Here is a 14,194-nt window from a genome sequence, read left to right on the forward strand (position 1 = left end):
CCTGCTGGGTCCACGGTCGGAGATTCCGTCGGAATGTGTCCTATCAGACCATTTTGTCGGAATATTCCGACCGTGTGTGGTATGCATTGGACTGTTTCCGTCGGAATATCCGTCGGACCAAATTTTCCAACTTGCTGGAAATATTTTCCGACAAACTGCTCCGATCGGACATACTCCGATCATGTGTAGAGAATTCCGTTCGGACAAAGTGCCACGCATGCTCAGATCAAATTCCTACATCAAAGCTATTGGCTACTAGCCTGAACGTAGTCCCATCGTAACAAAATTACGTCATCATGTTCTGTATGCAACAGTTTCAGACAAGATCCGTCGGACAAAATCCGACAGACAAAATCCGACGGATTTGGTTGTCGGAATCTCCGACCGTGTGTCTTCGAAAAAAATACTGATTACATTGTCTTTAAAACAGTGTATCTCCAAGTTTGTTATGCAGTATATGTATTGTTATGAGTTGTATCTCTGGAACATAATTGTTTTGCATAACTGTGAAAGGTCCCATGACGCACATGGGGGGTTGTATAATTTTGGATGACCAATCTTCCCTATATAAGCGTGAGAGAAATAAAAGCTTATCAGATTTACTCTGACCAAACTACAGCAACCTATCTGTGTCATTGTTTGTCATGAGTATATCTCCAGGCCTGTCTGTATACTACGAAGGGAAATCAGACTGCGGTCTATAAATAGCTTTAACCCTTACAAGAATGACTCCCAGTAGGACTACAGGCTATTCTCCATTTGAGGTCCTAATGGGTAGACCATTTTCTACCCCTTGGACTAGGACACCTTTAGTCTTGGAAACAGGAGAGTTAGACCAGTTTAGGGAAGGGTATGTCTAAAAACTGATTAAAACTTTAGATCAAGTTGAAAGAAATGTTACTTGCACCTCTCCTCTTTCTCCACAGGATCTGCCTACACATCCCTTCCAGCCCGGTGACTGGGTCGTGGTGAAATACCTGGCACAGACCAAAAAAGGAGGATACCCTGTTGGACCAGAAACCAAGGTGTTGGCCGTAACGAGTACTGCAGTCCTGGTGGGAAACTAACAGGCCTGGATCCATGCCAGCCGTGTAAAACCCTTACGCAAGGAGAGTGCGAAGCAAGCTGCAGGAACCTGAGCTGATTGACCTTTACACAAGGAGATGCGAAGCAAGCTGCTAGAACACGAGCTGACCCAGAGATAAAGACAAGGAAAAAGGAGGCGCAGTAGGTGATTTTAGCCCTCGAAAAGCGAGTGAAGCAGGTGTTTTATATAAGCAGGTGTTTTATATATATATGTATATATATATATATATATATATATATATATATATATATATATATATATATATATATATATATTATATGTATTGTGATGAATTGTATGTCTGGAACATAATTGTTTTGCATAACTGTGAAAGGTCCCATGGCGCACATGGGGGTTTGTATAAGGTTGTATGACCAACACCTAGGATGCATATATATCCTCTATACACTGTAACTGCAGCTAACTGACTAGCCTGCCTACTCTAATTTAAATCAAATGACATTGTCTCTCTGTCTATCTCTCTCCATCGCCGCAACACACTACACAAGGCCGCCACGCAGGTGGCCTTATATAGTGTGGGGCGTGTACTAAACCCCCTGAGCCATAATTGGCCAAAGCCACCATGGCTTTGGCCAATTACAGCTCTCTCTGTACAGACGGCGCTGTGATTGGCCAAGCATGCAGGTCATGGTGCATGCTTCGCCAACCATCAGCCAGCAATGCACTGCGATGCCGTAGTGAATTATGGGCCGTGACGTGCCACTCGAATTTGGAGTGAATGGGCCATAACGTTCACAATTCGATGAACAACCAAACGGGCAATGTTCGAGTTGAACATGGGTTCGACTCAAACGCGAAGCTCACCCCTAGCCAAGAACATACAGCATTTTAACAGGACAGGTTCCACTCAGAACAGGCCTTGCCACGGTCGACCAAAGAAGTTGTGTGCACGTGCTCAGTGTCATATCCAGAGGGTGTCTTTGAGAAATAGACGTATGAGTGCTGCCAGCATTGCTGCAGAGGTTGAAAGGGTGGGGAGGTCAGTCTGTTAGTGCTCAGATGCACACTGCATCAAATTGGTCTGCATGGCTGTCATCCCAAAAGGAAGCCTCTTCTAAAGATGATGCACAAGAAAGCCTGCAAAAAGTTTGCTCAATACCAGCTTACCAAGGACATGCATTACTGGAACCATGTGCGGTGGTCTGATGAGACCAAGATAAACGTATTTGGTTCAGATAGTATCAAGCTTGTGTGGCAGCAACAGGTGAGGAGGAGTACAAAGATAAGTGTGTCTTGTCTACAGTCAAGTATGGTAGTGGGAGTGTTCTGGGGCTGCATGAGTCCTGCCATCACTGTGGAGCTACAGTTCATTGAGGGAACCATGAATGCCAACATGTACTGTGACATACTGAAGCAGAGCATGATCGCCTTCCTTCACAGACTGAGCCACAGGCCAGTATTCCATCTTGATAATGACCCCAAACACACCTCCATGATGACCACTGCCTTGCTAAAGAAGCTACACCCTATTGAGCATCTGTGGGGCATCCTCAAACAGAAGGGGGAGGAGCACAAGGTTTCTAACATCCATCAACTCTGTGATGTCGTCACGGAGGAGTGGAAGAGGACTCCAGTGGCAATCTGTGAAGCTCTGGTGAACTCCATGCCCAAAATATTGATACTTTTGGCACAATTTGTCCACAGTGCTGCAGCTCAGTTTCAGGGACTTGACAATCTTCTTATAGCCTAGGCCATCTTTATGTAGAGCAACAATTATGTTTTTCAGATCTTCATAGAGTTCTTTGCCATGAGGTGCCATGTTGAACTTTCAGTGACCACCTACTCCGCATTCACACCTCAGACCTTGCAACACTAACGAGTCACGTGAAACCAGGGAGGTAAAATGGATAATTGGGCCACATTTGGATATTTTCACTTAGGGGTGTACTCACTTTTGTTGAGAGCGGTTTAGACATTAATAGCTGTGTGTTGAGTTACTTTGAGAGGACAGCAAATTAACACTGTTATACAAGCTGTACACTTTACTTTGTAGTGACATTTCTTCAGTGTTGTCACATGGAAAGGTATAATAAAATATTTACAAAAATGTGAGGGGTATACTTACAGTACTTTTTTGAGATACTGTATATTAAGGGAGGGTCGCAGTAAAAACGTGCATTCAGCATTTTTAGCATTGTACCACAACACACAGTAGTGTGTTTTTGAGTGTGTTACTGAATGTTGCAGTGTGCTGCAATGCAGGTACACTTAGCCCTTGTACACACGGTTGGAGATTCCGACAACCAAATCCGTTGGATTTTGTCTGACGGATCTTGTCCGAAACTGTTGCATACACACGGTCGGACAAAGTTGTCGGAAAATCCGATCTTTCAGAATGTGATGACGTAATTTCGTTACGATGGGACTACGTTCAGGCTAGTAGCCAATAGCTTTGATGTAGGAATTTGATCTGAGCATGTGTGGCACTTTGTCCGATCGGAATTCTCTACACATGATCGGAGTATGTCCGATCAGAGCAGTTTGTCAGAAAATATTTCCAGCAAGTTGGAAAATTTGGTCCGACGGATATTCCGACGGAAACAGTCCGATGCATACCACACACAGTCGGAATATCCAACAAAACGGTGCGATAGGACACATTTTGACGGAATCTCCAACCGTGTGTACAAGGGCTTAGAATGTGCATTGGCGTGTCATTCAGAATTAATTGTACCAACATGGGGAATGTGCATTCCTGTGCAGTGTGGTAATGTGCACTACTGCAACTGAACTCTCAATATAAACAGATATATCACTTTGGGGATTTCTGTTACCAGATATGACCTGGACTGTTGTCTATTAGAGTAATGTGTAGTAAATGCTTATTGATAAACTTCAAAACTATGCTGGTGTGTTTGGCTGGTGTCATCCAATACCAACATTATGGGTACATACATCACCATAGCAGTGGAGGGACTTTCAGGGTCACAGCAGTCGCACTTGCGACTGGGCCCTGGCTTTCTCTCGCCATCTCCCCCTGCACCTCTGTCTGTCCATTTTAGTATGCAGTCGGGGGGAGGCAGCGAACGGCAACTGTATGGTGCCCACGAGCAACGTGATCTCACTGGGGCTAGTAGTTCTCTCTCGGAATGTATACAGCGGAGAGGGGAGGGGCCTCTGACCCAAGCATGTATCGGCTTCACTCTTCAGTCCAGGGGTCAAGTCCTGGGGAAAAAAGTGTGGAAACTCCCACCCAAGATCCACTCCCCCACAAAAAAAAAAAATGATACGCTCATATGCACGAACGCTTCAAAAGTGGTATTTTTCATCCAATTTTCATATTGTGTGTATGAAGCTTAACTGCTAGTATATAAAAAAAACACCCTCAATAAACTACAAACTACAAACATAAATACGGTAATTCTCTGAATAATCAGCATTCATTCAATTGTGCTTCCATGCAAATGTGAACATCATGTTCTGATCTTTATAGGGGAATGTTATTTTGTATATAGAGTGTTTATGTGGTGAGTTTACACTTTTATTTGGATAACACAGGGTTAAACGGAAAGGTCATAAATTATTTGCACATAATCTGGACAGAATGCTTGGGGAGATAGTGATATATTTCTACTTAGGAGATGTATGTTAGCTTGGGGGGGCTGAAAACTCTGCAGGGCTCCAACACACACTCGCTGCTATTCCAACCCTTCACATATTTCCACATAAACTTCCCTCCTGGCATTAAACTTTGCTAGGTATTGTGCTCAGCTTACCACCTCAAACTGATGTTCCTCCCTCAGCTCACCTCTCTCCCTGCATGTCCTGTGAGCAGAATATCTGAGCTCCTCCTCTGGGTTCTCTCATCATATGGCACTGAAGATAGAGGAGGGGGGATTCAGAGGGACACACAGAGCAAGTATGCAGGAAACTGGAAGGGGGGGGGGGGGGGTGAGGAGACAGAAAATCAGGAGGGGCCAGCAGGGAGGAGCGCATCACGAGAGGTCTGACTAAATACAATCCCTTAGCAGCAGGGACCTGATCTACCCGTCAGCTAGCTGTGATTGTCAGGTAGTTGGAAGAGGAAGCTGCCATGGGGACCCCTACTGGCAATGCCTGAATGATCAGTCCACCCCTGTTGTGTGGCACTTACTATTGCGAGCTGTGTCGGCAGCTGCTGGTGTAGCACCTTCCACACAGCTTGCATACTTAAAAGTCTTGCAGAGCACGGCTGCTAACGGGAACTGAGTTCCTGCTGTGGAAAAAGTGCAGGAACTCCGTTCCCATGCGTTCCCGCAGGACTTGAGCCCTGTATACACATGTGTATGCCCGCCCAAGCGTATAACTTTCTATAATTTGCTGCTATGGGCTCTAGCCCAAGATTGTTTGTAGACCTAGCAACGTCCCTGGTGTGGGCCCTTCATAGTTTCTTGGACCGGGGCCCTGAAGATTCTAGTTACGCCTCTGCACCTCAGGGCTGGAATCGTCATACATAGTGTGTTTAGCATTGGGAAACCTGCCATGGAAAATTAGTCATACGGTGAGACAATGATTTCTAGAAACTAGAACTGGAATAGGAAACTGACCTGCACAACTAAAAGGGGGAGAGAAAAATACTGACTTGGTTAGGTAAGAAACAGCCCATGAGAGAGAGAGACAATGACAGTTCTGGTGAGACAGTTTTGGTAGAGAGAGATATGGACCAGAAGAACTTAAAGACAGCCCTGGAACAAGAGAGAGAAAAAGAAATACTGACCAGTGGAATTATTAAAGTGATGCAGAGAGGAAGATACTGGCCAAAAGAACCAGGACATAGCCTGGAGCAAGATGCAGACCAGAAGGACTAATTGGCTGTACACACGATTCGAAAATCAGATGACAAATACCGCTTTTGACACAATCTACGATAATCAGAACGTTAGTACAGAGCTTTCCAGAGCCGATCACGACAGTTCATCTGATATTATCCGTTCAGTCAAACCAGAAAATTTTTCTCGTACAATACCAGTTCGTTTTCATTTACTCATTCATTCATTTACTCAGTACAGTTGTCGTCCGAAAATACAATACAAATACACTACAACACATGACATTGCCTCCGATTTTTTGTTCTGTTGTACAGAAAGAGAGGGAAAGAGAGGGAGAAAGAGAAGGTAGAAAGAGAAAGAAAGAGAGAGAGAGACTGACCAGAATAACTAAGGGACAGCCCTGGAGCTAGAGAGAGAGAGAAAGAACCAGAGACAGAGAGCATGAGAGAGAGAGAGAGAGATAATGACCAGAATAACTAAGAGACAGCCAAGGAGCATGAGAGAGAGAGAGAAAGAACCAGAGACAGAGAGCATGAGAGAGAGAGAGAGATAATGACCAGAATAACTAAGAGACAGCCAAGGAGCATGAGAGAGAGAGAGAAAGAACCAGAGACAGAGAGCATGAGAGAGAGAGAGAGATAATGACTAGAATAACTAAGAGACAGACAGGAGAGAGAGGAAGAGATACTGACCAGGGGAACTAACAGATAGCCCTGGAGATATAGAGAATGAAGGAGATTCTGACTAAAAGAACTAAGAGAGAGCCCTGGAGGGAGAGAGATAGTGACCATAAGAACTAAGAGACACTCCCAGAGAGCCCGAGAGAGGGATACTTACCAGATGATCTAAGACAGCTGTGGAGAAAGAGAAAATGGGAGATACAGACCTACAGAATAGCCTTAGAGAGAAAGGGTGGATAATGAACATAAGAACTAAACAGACAGTCCTGGAGAAAGAGTGACCTGAAAAAATAAAAGATAGTCATACATCGAGAGAGAAGTTGAGGTACTGACTTGAAAAACAAAAAGACAGCCCGAGAGAGAGGGAGATATTAATGTCTGGTACACACAATGAGATAAGCGGACGAATGATCGTCTGTTTTTTTGGGGGGGGGGGGGGGGTTTTGCATACTAATCTCATATCAAAAAAGAAGAGGTTACTAAAGTTATGAAAATTCTCTGATGACAAAACAAAAATTTGGAAGTATGTAGTATATTGTATTTTCAGACAAAAACTGTGCTGATAAAATAAAAATCGTAGGATTTGGTATCGTACGAGAAAATTATTTGTGCTTGTCCCATCGGCTAATATTGGAAGGACTGTGGTGATCAGCTCTCTAAAGCTGTGTACTAACGATCAGATTATGGTACGATCACTTCAAAAGCAATATTTGTGGTATGATTTTCTGATAGTGTTGGAGAAAGAGAGAATTTTAGAAACTGATCTACATAACTATGAGAGTGCAGAAAAGAACAGTTTGATCGGAGAGAGAAAGATTTCCCTGTAGAGCGTTGGGGAGAGATAGCATTACTGCCCTGGAAAAAAAAGAGAGACCGGAAAAAACCCCACATAAACACTTTAAAAAAAAAGTTCTTCATATTCTGAGAATGGCCTTGGTAACATTTATAAATGATAAAAAGCCAAAGCTAAGGAATTACAGACGGACTATCATCACAAAAATTATTTCACATTCCATTACGTGACAGCTTTAACCTAAAGCCAATGATAAAGTAAACCTGACCTTTGTATGAGAATAGCAATTTACATTAAAGGATTGTCACGGTTTGTTCTTAACGCACCTGTAGTAGGAAGAACGCGTTTCCGATCTTTATCTGATATAGACTGTAAGTGAAAGCTGGAAGACAAGTGTTATATTAGTCTATGCTAAGTAGCAGAGGGGTGGGTCATTTATCACTATTGGCTGGCAGGATGTACAATACAATACAAATACACTACAACACATGACATAACCTCTGATTTTTTATTCTGTCGTACAGAAAGAGAGGGAGAAAGAGGAGGGAGAAAGACAAAGAAAGAGAAAGAAAGAGCGAGAGAGACTGACTAGAATAACTAAGGGGCAGCCCTGAAGAGAGAGAGAGAGAGGGAAAGAGGAGGGAGAAAGAGAAAGAAAGAGAGAAAGAGAAAGAAAGAGAGAGAGAGATACTGACCAGAATAACTAAGGGGCAGCCCGAGAGAAAGAAAGAAAGAGAGAGAGAAAGAAAGAGAGAGAGAGACACACACACATACAGATACTGGCCAGAAGAACTAAGAGACAGCCTAAGAGTGAGATAGAGAGAAAGAGATACTGACCAGGGGAACTAACACAGTCCTGGAGAGAGGAAGATACTGGCCAGGAGCACTATAGCACAACCCCAGAGAGAGGACAATACTGGCCAAAAGAACTAGGAAACAAGCTGGAGCAAGAGTGAGAGATACAGACCAGAAGGACTAATTGGCTGTACACACGATCCGAAAAGTGGACGAAAAATCGATGATAATCTACGCAATCTACAATAATCGGATCGTTAGTACAGAGCTTTCAAGAGCCGATCATGACGGTCCATCCGATATTATCCGAACAGACAAACACAAAAAATTTTCTTTTACGATACCAGATCGTAGGATTTTTGTTTGATCAGTACAGTTGTTGTCCGAAAATACAATACAAATACACTACAACACATGACATCACCTCTGATTTTTTATTCTGTCGTACAGAAAGAGAGGGAAAGAGAGGGAAAGAGGAGGGAGAAAGAGGAGGGAGAAAGAGGAGGGAGAAAGAGGAGGGTGAAAAAGGAGGGAGAAAAAGAGAGAGAGACTGACCAGAATAACTAAAGGACAGCCCTGGAGAGAGAGAGAGAGAGAGAGAGATAGAGGGAGGAAGAGAGAGAAAGAGATAGAGAGAGGTAGAGAGAGAGAGAGGTAGAGAGAGAGAGAGAGAGAGAGAGAAAGAGAAAAAGAGAGAGATCCCTACCAGAAGAACTAAGAGCCATCCCAGGAGCAAAATAGAGAAAAAGAGATACTGACCAGGGGAACTAATACAGTCCTGGAGAGAGAAAGATACTGTCCAGGAGAACTATAATGCCTCATACACACGGTCGGATTATCCTACGGAAAATGTTCGATGGGAGCCTTTTGTCGACCATGTGCAGGCTCCATTGGACAGTTTCCATCTGAGTTTCCGTCGCACAAAATTTGAGATCTGGTTCTCAAATTTTCTGACAACCAAATCCGCTTGCGCAAATTCCAAACGTGTGTAGACAATTCCGACGCACAAAGTGACACGCATGCTCAGAATAAATTATGAGACGGAAGCGCTCAGTCTGGTAAAACTACCGTTCGTAATGGAGAAAGCACATTGGTCACGCTGCAATTTTTTAAATAGTTTAATGCAGCGCATTTTCTTTAGAATGCTAGAAGAATTAAGTTGTTTTGCTGCTCATATTCACACAGAGTTATCACAAACTGATTTCTTTATTATTTCTAGTGATCTCATGAATAATATAAATTTTTGTTTTTCATCACATCTGCTTAATAATGTTTTTTTTTTTTTTTATCAAGATTCTTTCTTTTTTTCTATCTATTCTATTCTCTCCATAATATTATTTCTGGTTTTGTGTGTCAAGTTCCCAAAACACCATTATTATCTTGTAGGTACGGAGGTCAAGGGACACCAACCAAACAGAGATTGGTTGGTGTCCATTGTTAATTTGACTTTGTATTTTTGAAATGTACCTGCCTACTCACAAACAAACTGTCCTTTTTGAAATAAAACACATAGCCAAGTATTTGTGAAATTCTTGGTCATAACAAAATAAAGAGAAAGGCAACGCTGGAGAAACTGGTAGCCTTTGTACCCCAGGGCACACATCAATTATTTTTAAAATTGGTGGCCTGAGGAGTCCTTATAATAGTGAGCACAATCCGGTCCAGGAATACAAGAGATCAGGAACAGCAACATATGACATATCTGTCCCCAGGCTGTGGTCATACCAGACTGAACCCAGGCCATCAATCTCTTGTCTTCCTTATATGCTTCCTTCCAGGCTGTGGCTCTGGTGTTGGAGTTGTGGCAGGAGGTGGAGGAGGACCTGGAGGAGGAGGAGGACCATGGTTCAACTAACAAATATGGCTTTGGCTTGTGAGTTCGCCCCTCAATCCCTCAACCCCTTATTTAGGGCTTGTAACATAACTTCCTCACATAAGAGGCATTGGCCCTCCTCCATGTCTAGCATTTTGCAGGCTGTCAAGCAGGCATAGTCCTCTTGAACAATGGGGAGGGGTTCTGAGGCTGCAGTATCCTTCAGAAATAGGCCAATTGCTGCCTCCTGTCTCCTTCCTCCTCTTCCTGACACTTTTTCTTTGGAAGGCCGAGGGGAGGGACCTGGGATTCGGGCAGTCTACTGGGCCCGGCCACCTTCTGGCTGCCACTTTCCACAGCCTGTGTTTGAAAAAGGGACATAGTTTTAGTTTTTGGTTCATCAATCACACACAATTTTCAGCTCATGACTTTTGCAAATTCAATGTTAATAGAGAAAAGACGATCATTCTGACCCCAGCATTTTTCATTCTTGTTCCAATCATTTGTGGCCACTACTGTCTATTGATATGTAAAACACTTTGTGAAATCAGAAACTAGTTATCAAAACTAACATATATTTAACCCTTATTAATTTGACAACCAGAAATATTTTGAAGAATGCTATACCTGACTCAAGCTGGGCTCTTCCACATGTTGCTGCCCGGAAGGCCCAGGTTGGTCATCGGAAGCCTCAGCTGGGGGGAAGGAAGCCTTGAAGGAAGACTGGAGAGTGCTGGCCTGGGTTCAGTCTGTAAGTATACTCATAATAGGGGCGCTAGAACAAATACCAAACAATAAAAAATGTGAAACTAGGTGATCATATAACATCTAAAATAATACACACCCTATCACAAAACTGCAATATACCAAACAATTGCAACAAAAATAAGGTACAAAACAATAATAAGTAAAGTCCCAATTAGGTGATGACACCAAAAAGGAAATCAAAAAATAACTAAATAAATATAAATCCAAAAAGTCCAAAACAGTGATTTTTTCAGTGAAAAACTCCTTCTGAATCCATGAATCAGAACAACTGCTGGGTTCAGTCTGGCCTGGGAGAAAATGCAGTCTGTCATGGTACCACAGCCTGGTTACATAAATGTTGCAGCTCCTGATCTCTGGGAATCCTGGACCTTCTTGCACTCCCTATTATTAGTGCTCCTCATGCCACTAATTAGGGCCTTCAAATAGGGGATGTCTGCCGTGGGGATCACCAGCTTCACAAATTCCAGCAATTGATCCAGCGGTGCCTTCCTCTTTGGTTTATTGTTCTAAAAGGGGTGGTTTACCTGCCACAGACAGGGAAGCTCCCTGTATATATCAATGAATATGAGGATAAAGTCCACATCATTGAATAGATCCATTTTCTCTACAAGACACAACACAAGACAAACCCTAATGTCAGGCGAAACTCTCCTAATCTTGACCCAATAAAGGTCTCAATCTATAAGCAGTATAGGCCACTGATGCACCAACTTCAAATTGTATCTTCGTTATAACGATCGCCGCTTCCGTTACTTTGTCTTTCGCTCACAGATCGTACGTACATCGCACACATTTTCCGCTTTATATACACTGCGCACACATGAAACTCCCTGATGTTCTTTCTAGTCTATTCCCCACCCCTTGTCTTTCGGCGCAGTGGGAAAGCACATGGCGGAGAGATAACAGGTGCAAAGACAAAAGGCTGGAGCCCCGAACCTCTCGATCCTGAAGGGGATTGAAGGCCTCAGTTATGGCCTTTATAGAGATGGTGGAGACAGTGGACATCTTCAAGAGGTCCGACTATGGTGGGAAGTATGGAAGTATGGACCTTACTCAAACCCAAATGTGAGAAAGGCCAATATCATGCCTAAAGTTGTGAAGAGTCTGCACAGGAATTTTGTGGTACAGCGATCCAAGGATCAACTGAGGAAACGATGGTCAGACCTCAAATTGAGGGAGCACGATCAGTACAGAAGAATCAAGAGAGTGCTGCAAAAAAGTAAATATTTTGTTGTGTGTTCCTATTCTTCTTCTTAACGTTTGTGCTGCTCCATGTGCTTTTCTTTACTATTGTATATTTTAAAATGGCAACTTTCATGTTCATGGGCACAGTAACTGATTTACTATTTACTATTTGTATTAAAATAAGTTTGTTGACTAGATGGGTTTGTAACCATAATGAAATACAAACTTGATTCAGTGTAAGGGGAGGACCCTCAGCAGTTGTTTACACATCTGGACGCAGGAGCACTAGTGTGAGACACCAGAATCAAACTTTTTAGGGTGTCCCACACAGGTGCTCCAGTGGATACTATAGGGGTGTCTACTGGGGGTGTTGAAATGAATCGTCAAATCGATGCATCGGGATTCGACCATCCACGATGCAACATTGATGCTATAGCTTTAAGACATCGATTATTGAGGATGATCTCATTACGCTGTGCTGCCGCGCCATGCCCTGCCTCCGAGTGGAGCCAAAAGCAGCCGAAGCTTTCGCGCCATTTTCTCACCTCCCAGAGGAGCGGGAGTGGACTGGACAATGGACATCCCCCGCTTTCCGCCACTCTAGCCTCTTAAATGAAATACATAAGAGAAAAAAATAATAATTTTAAAGTGCCCCGCGAGGCAGCTCGTGCAGCAAAGAAAACGCATATGGAAGTCAGCAAGTCACGTCCGGCCCGCATATGTTGTAAACGATGTTCAAATCACATGTGAGGTATCGCCAGGATCATCAGAGCGAGAGCAATAATTCTAGCACTAGACAGACCTCCTCTGTAACTCTAACCTGTGGTAACCATTTTTTTCTATGGTGTCACCTATGGAGATTTTTAGGTATTGTCGTTGACTTTTCACCATTCCATGAGTGTGCGGCTGTGCGCCAACTTAAAGCGTGACATGTTTGGTATTTATTTACTTGGTGTAACATTATCTTTCACATTATACCAAAAAATTGGGCTAACTTTACTGTTTCTTTTTTATTTTAATTCATGAAAGTATCTTTCTCCCCAAAAAGTTGCGTTTAAATACCGCTGCACAATAAATACAGTGTGACATAAAATATTGCAACAATTGACATTTTTTGTTTCTCTAGATTCTCTGCTAAAAATATATATATAATGTTTGGGGTTTTTATAAATAATGTTCTAGCAAAAGATACAGATTTTAACTTTAACTTTAATAAACACCAAATGTCAGAGAAATAGGCTTAGTCATGAAAGGGTTAAAGTGAGTTTAAGTGACAGTGACCATGCCATTGCCAATGTCATTTAATTAATTATGGTTTATGTAGGTCTAGCTCTAATCTATTGAATGTCCAATGTCTTATGCTACATACACACGACCAGACTTTTCAACGGACTTGGTCCGGCGGACAATCTGACGGACTTTGCAGCTGAGGTCTGCCGGACTTTCAAACGAACGGACTTGGCCACACACAATCACTCCAAAAGTCCGGCGGATTTGAACGTGATGACGTAGAATAAGGAAGTTCATAACCAGTAGGCAATAGCTACCCTAGCGTTGGTTTTAGTCCGTCGGACTATCACACAAACAGATTTTTCTACCAGACTAGAGTCCATCAAAAAGATTTGAAGCAAGTTTTATTTCTAGGCCCGCCAGACTTTTGGGAAGAAAAAAAAATCGATGGAGCCCACACACGATCGAATTGTCTGATGGATTCCAGTCTGCCAGACCAAGTCCATCGAAAAGTCTGGTCGTGTGTACACGGCATAAGTGATTGATCACAACTTCATTGATACCTGTATGACTGATTTATGGTTTTGCTCATCACTGCCCCACACATGCTGAATCAGTGCATGGCACATGCATGTGTCGGGCAGTGATGAGCAAAACCATAATAATCATACAAACAAGATAACTAATGAAGTTGTGATGTGAATCAATCACTAAGACAATGAATACATAAAACCATAATTAATAATGAAATGGCATTTTACGTTGGCATCTTGTGGCAGGCTTTAGGCTTCGTCACTTAATTTTTTTCCTCCTTTTTTTTTAATACTGACAGAGTTTGTAAACATAGACAACATTGTCATCATTACCCCTGTCATAACAATTACATGGCATGCTACACTAGTAAAAATGGCAGAAGGAGACCAAAAAGAACGAGAGGTAAAAAATGCACCTAGCTTTTTAAAAGCAAACATCTGGGCACATTTTGGCTTTTATGAACATGAACAAAGTGGTAAGCATGAATTGGACAAGTCATACGCTGTGTATAAAGCCTGTCACACAAAAATTAAATATCTA

At 42.7% G+C, this 14,194-nt stretch overlaps 1 protein-coding gene across 1 annotated transcript in view; it reads right to left on the reverse strand.

Annotated features, from left to right (window-relative positions):
• Positions 1–7,717, reverse strand: part of LOC143975194 (caspase-3-like) — a 97,893-nt gene extending 90,176 nt beyond the window's left edge. Inside the window, exon 1 of the mRNA XM_077477301.1 lies at positions 7,656–7,717. The gene's annotated coding sequence lies outside the window, so the exon portion shown is untranslated. The remainder of the gene's footprint in view (positions 1–7,655) is intronic.
• Between the last annotated feature and the right edge of the window lie 6,477 nt (positions 7,718–14,194).

Source organism: Lithobates pipiens, unplaced genomic scaffold (genome assembly GCF_037356315.1).
Source record: "Lithobates pipiens isolate NorthernLeopardFrog02 unplaced genomic scaffold, aLitPip1_a1.2 Scaffold_13, whole genome shotgun sequence".
NCBI classification, from domain to species: domain Eukaryota; kingdom Metazoa; phylum Chordata; class Amphibia; order Anura; family Ranidae; genus Lithobates; species Lithobates pipiens.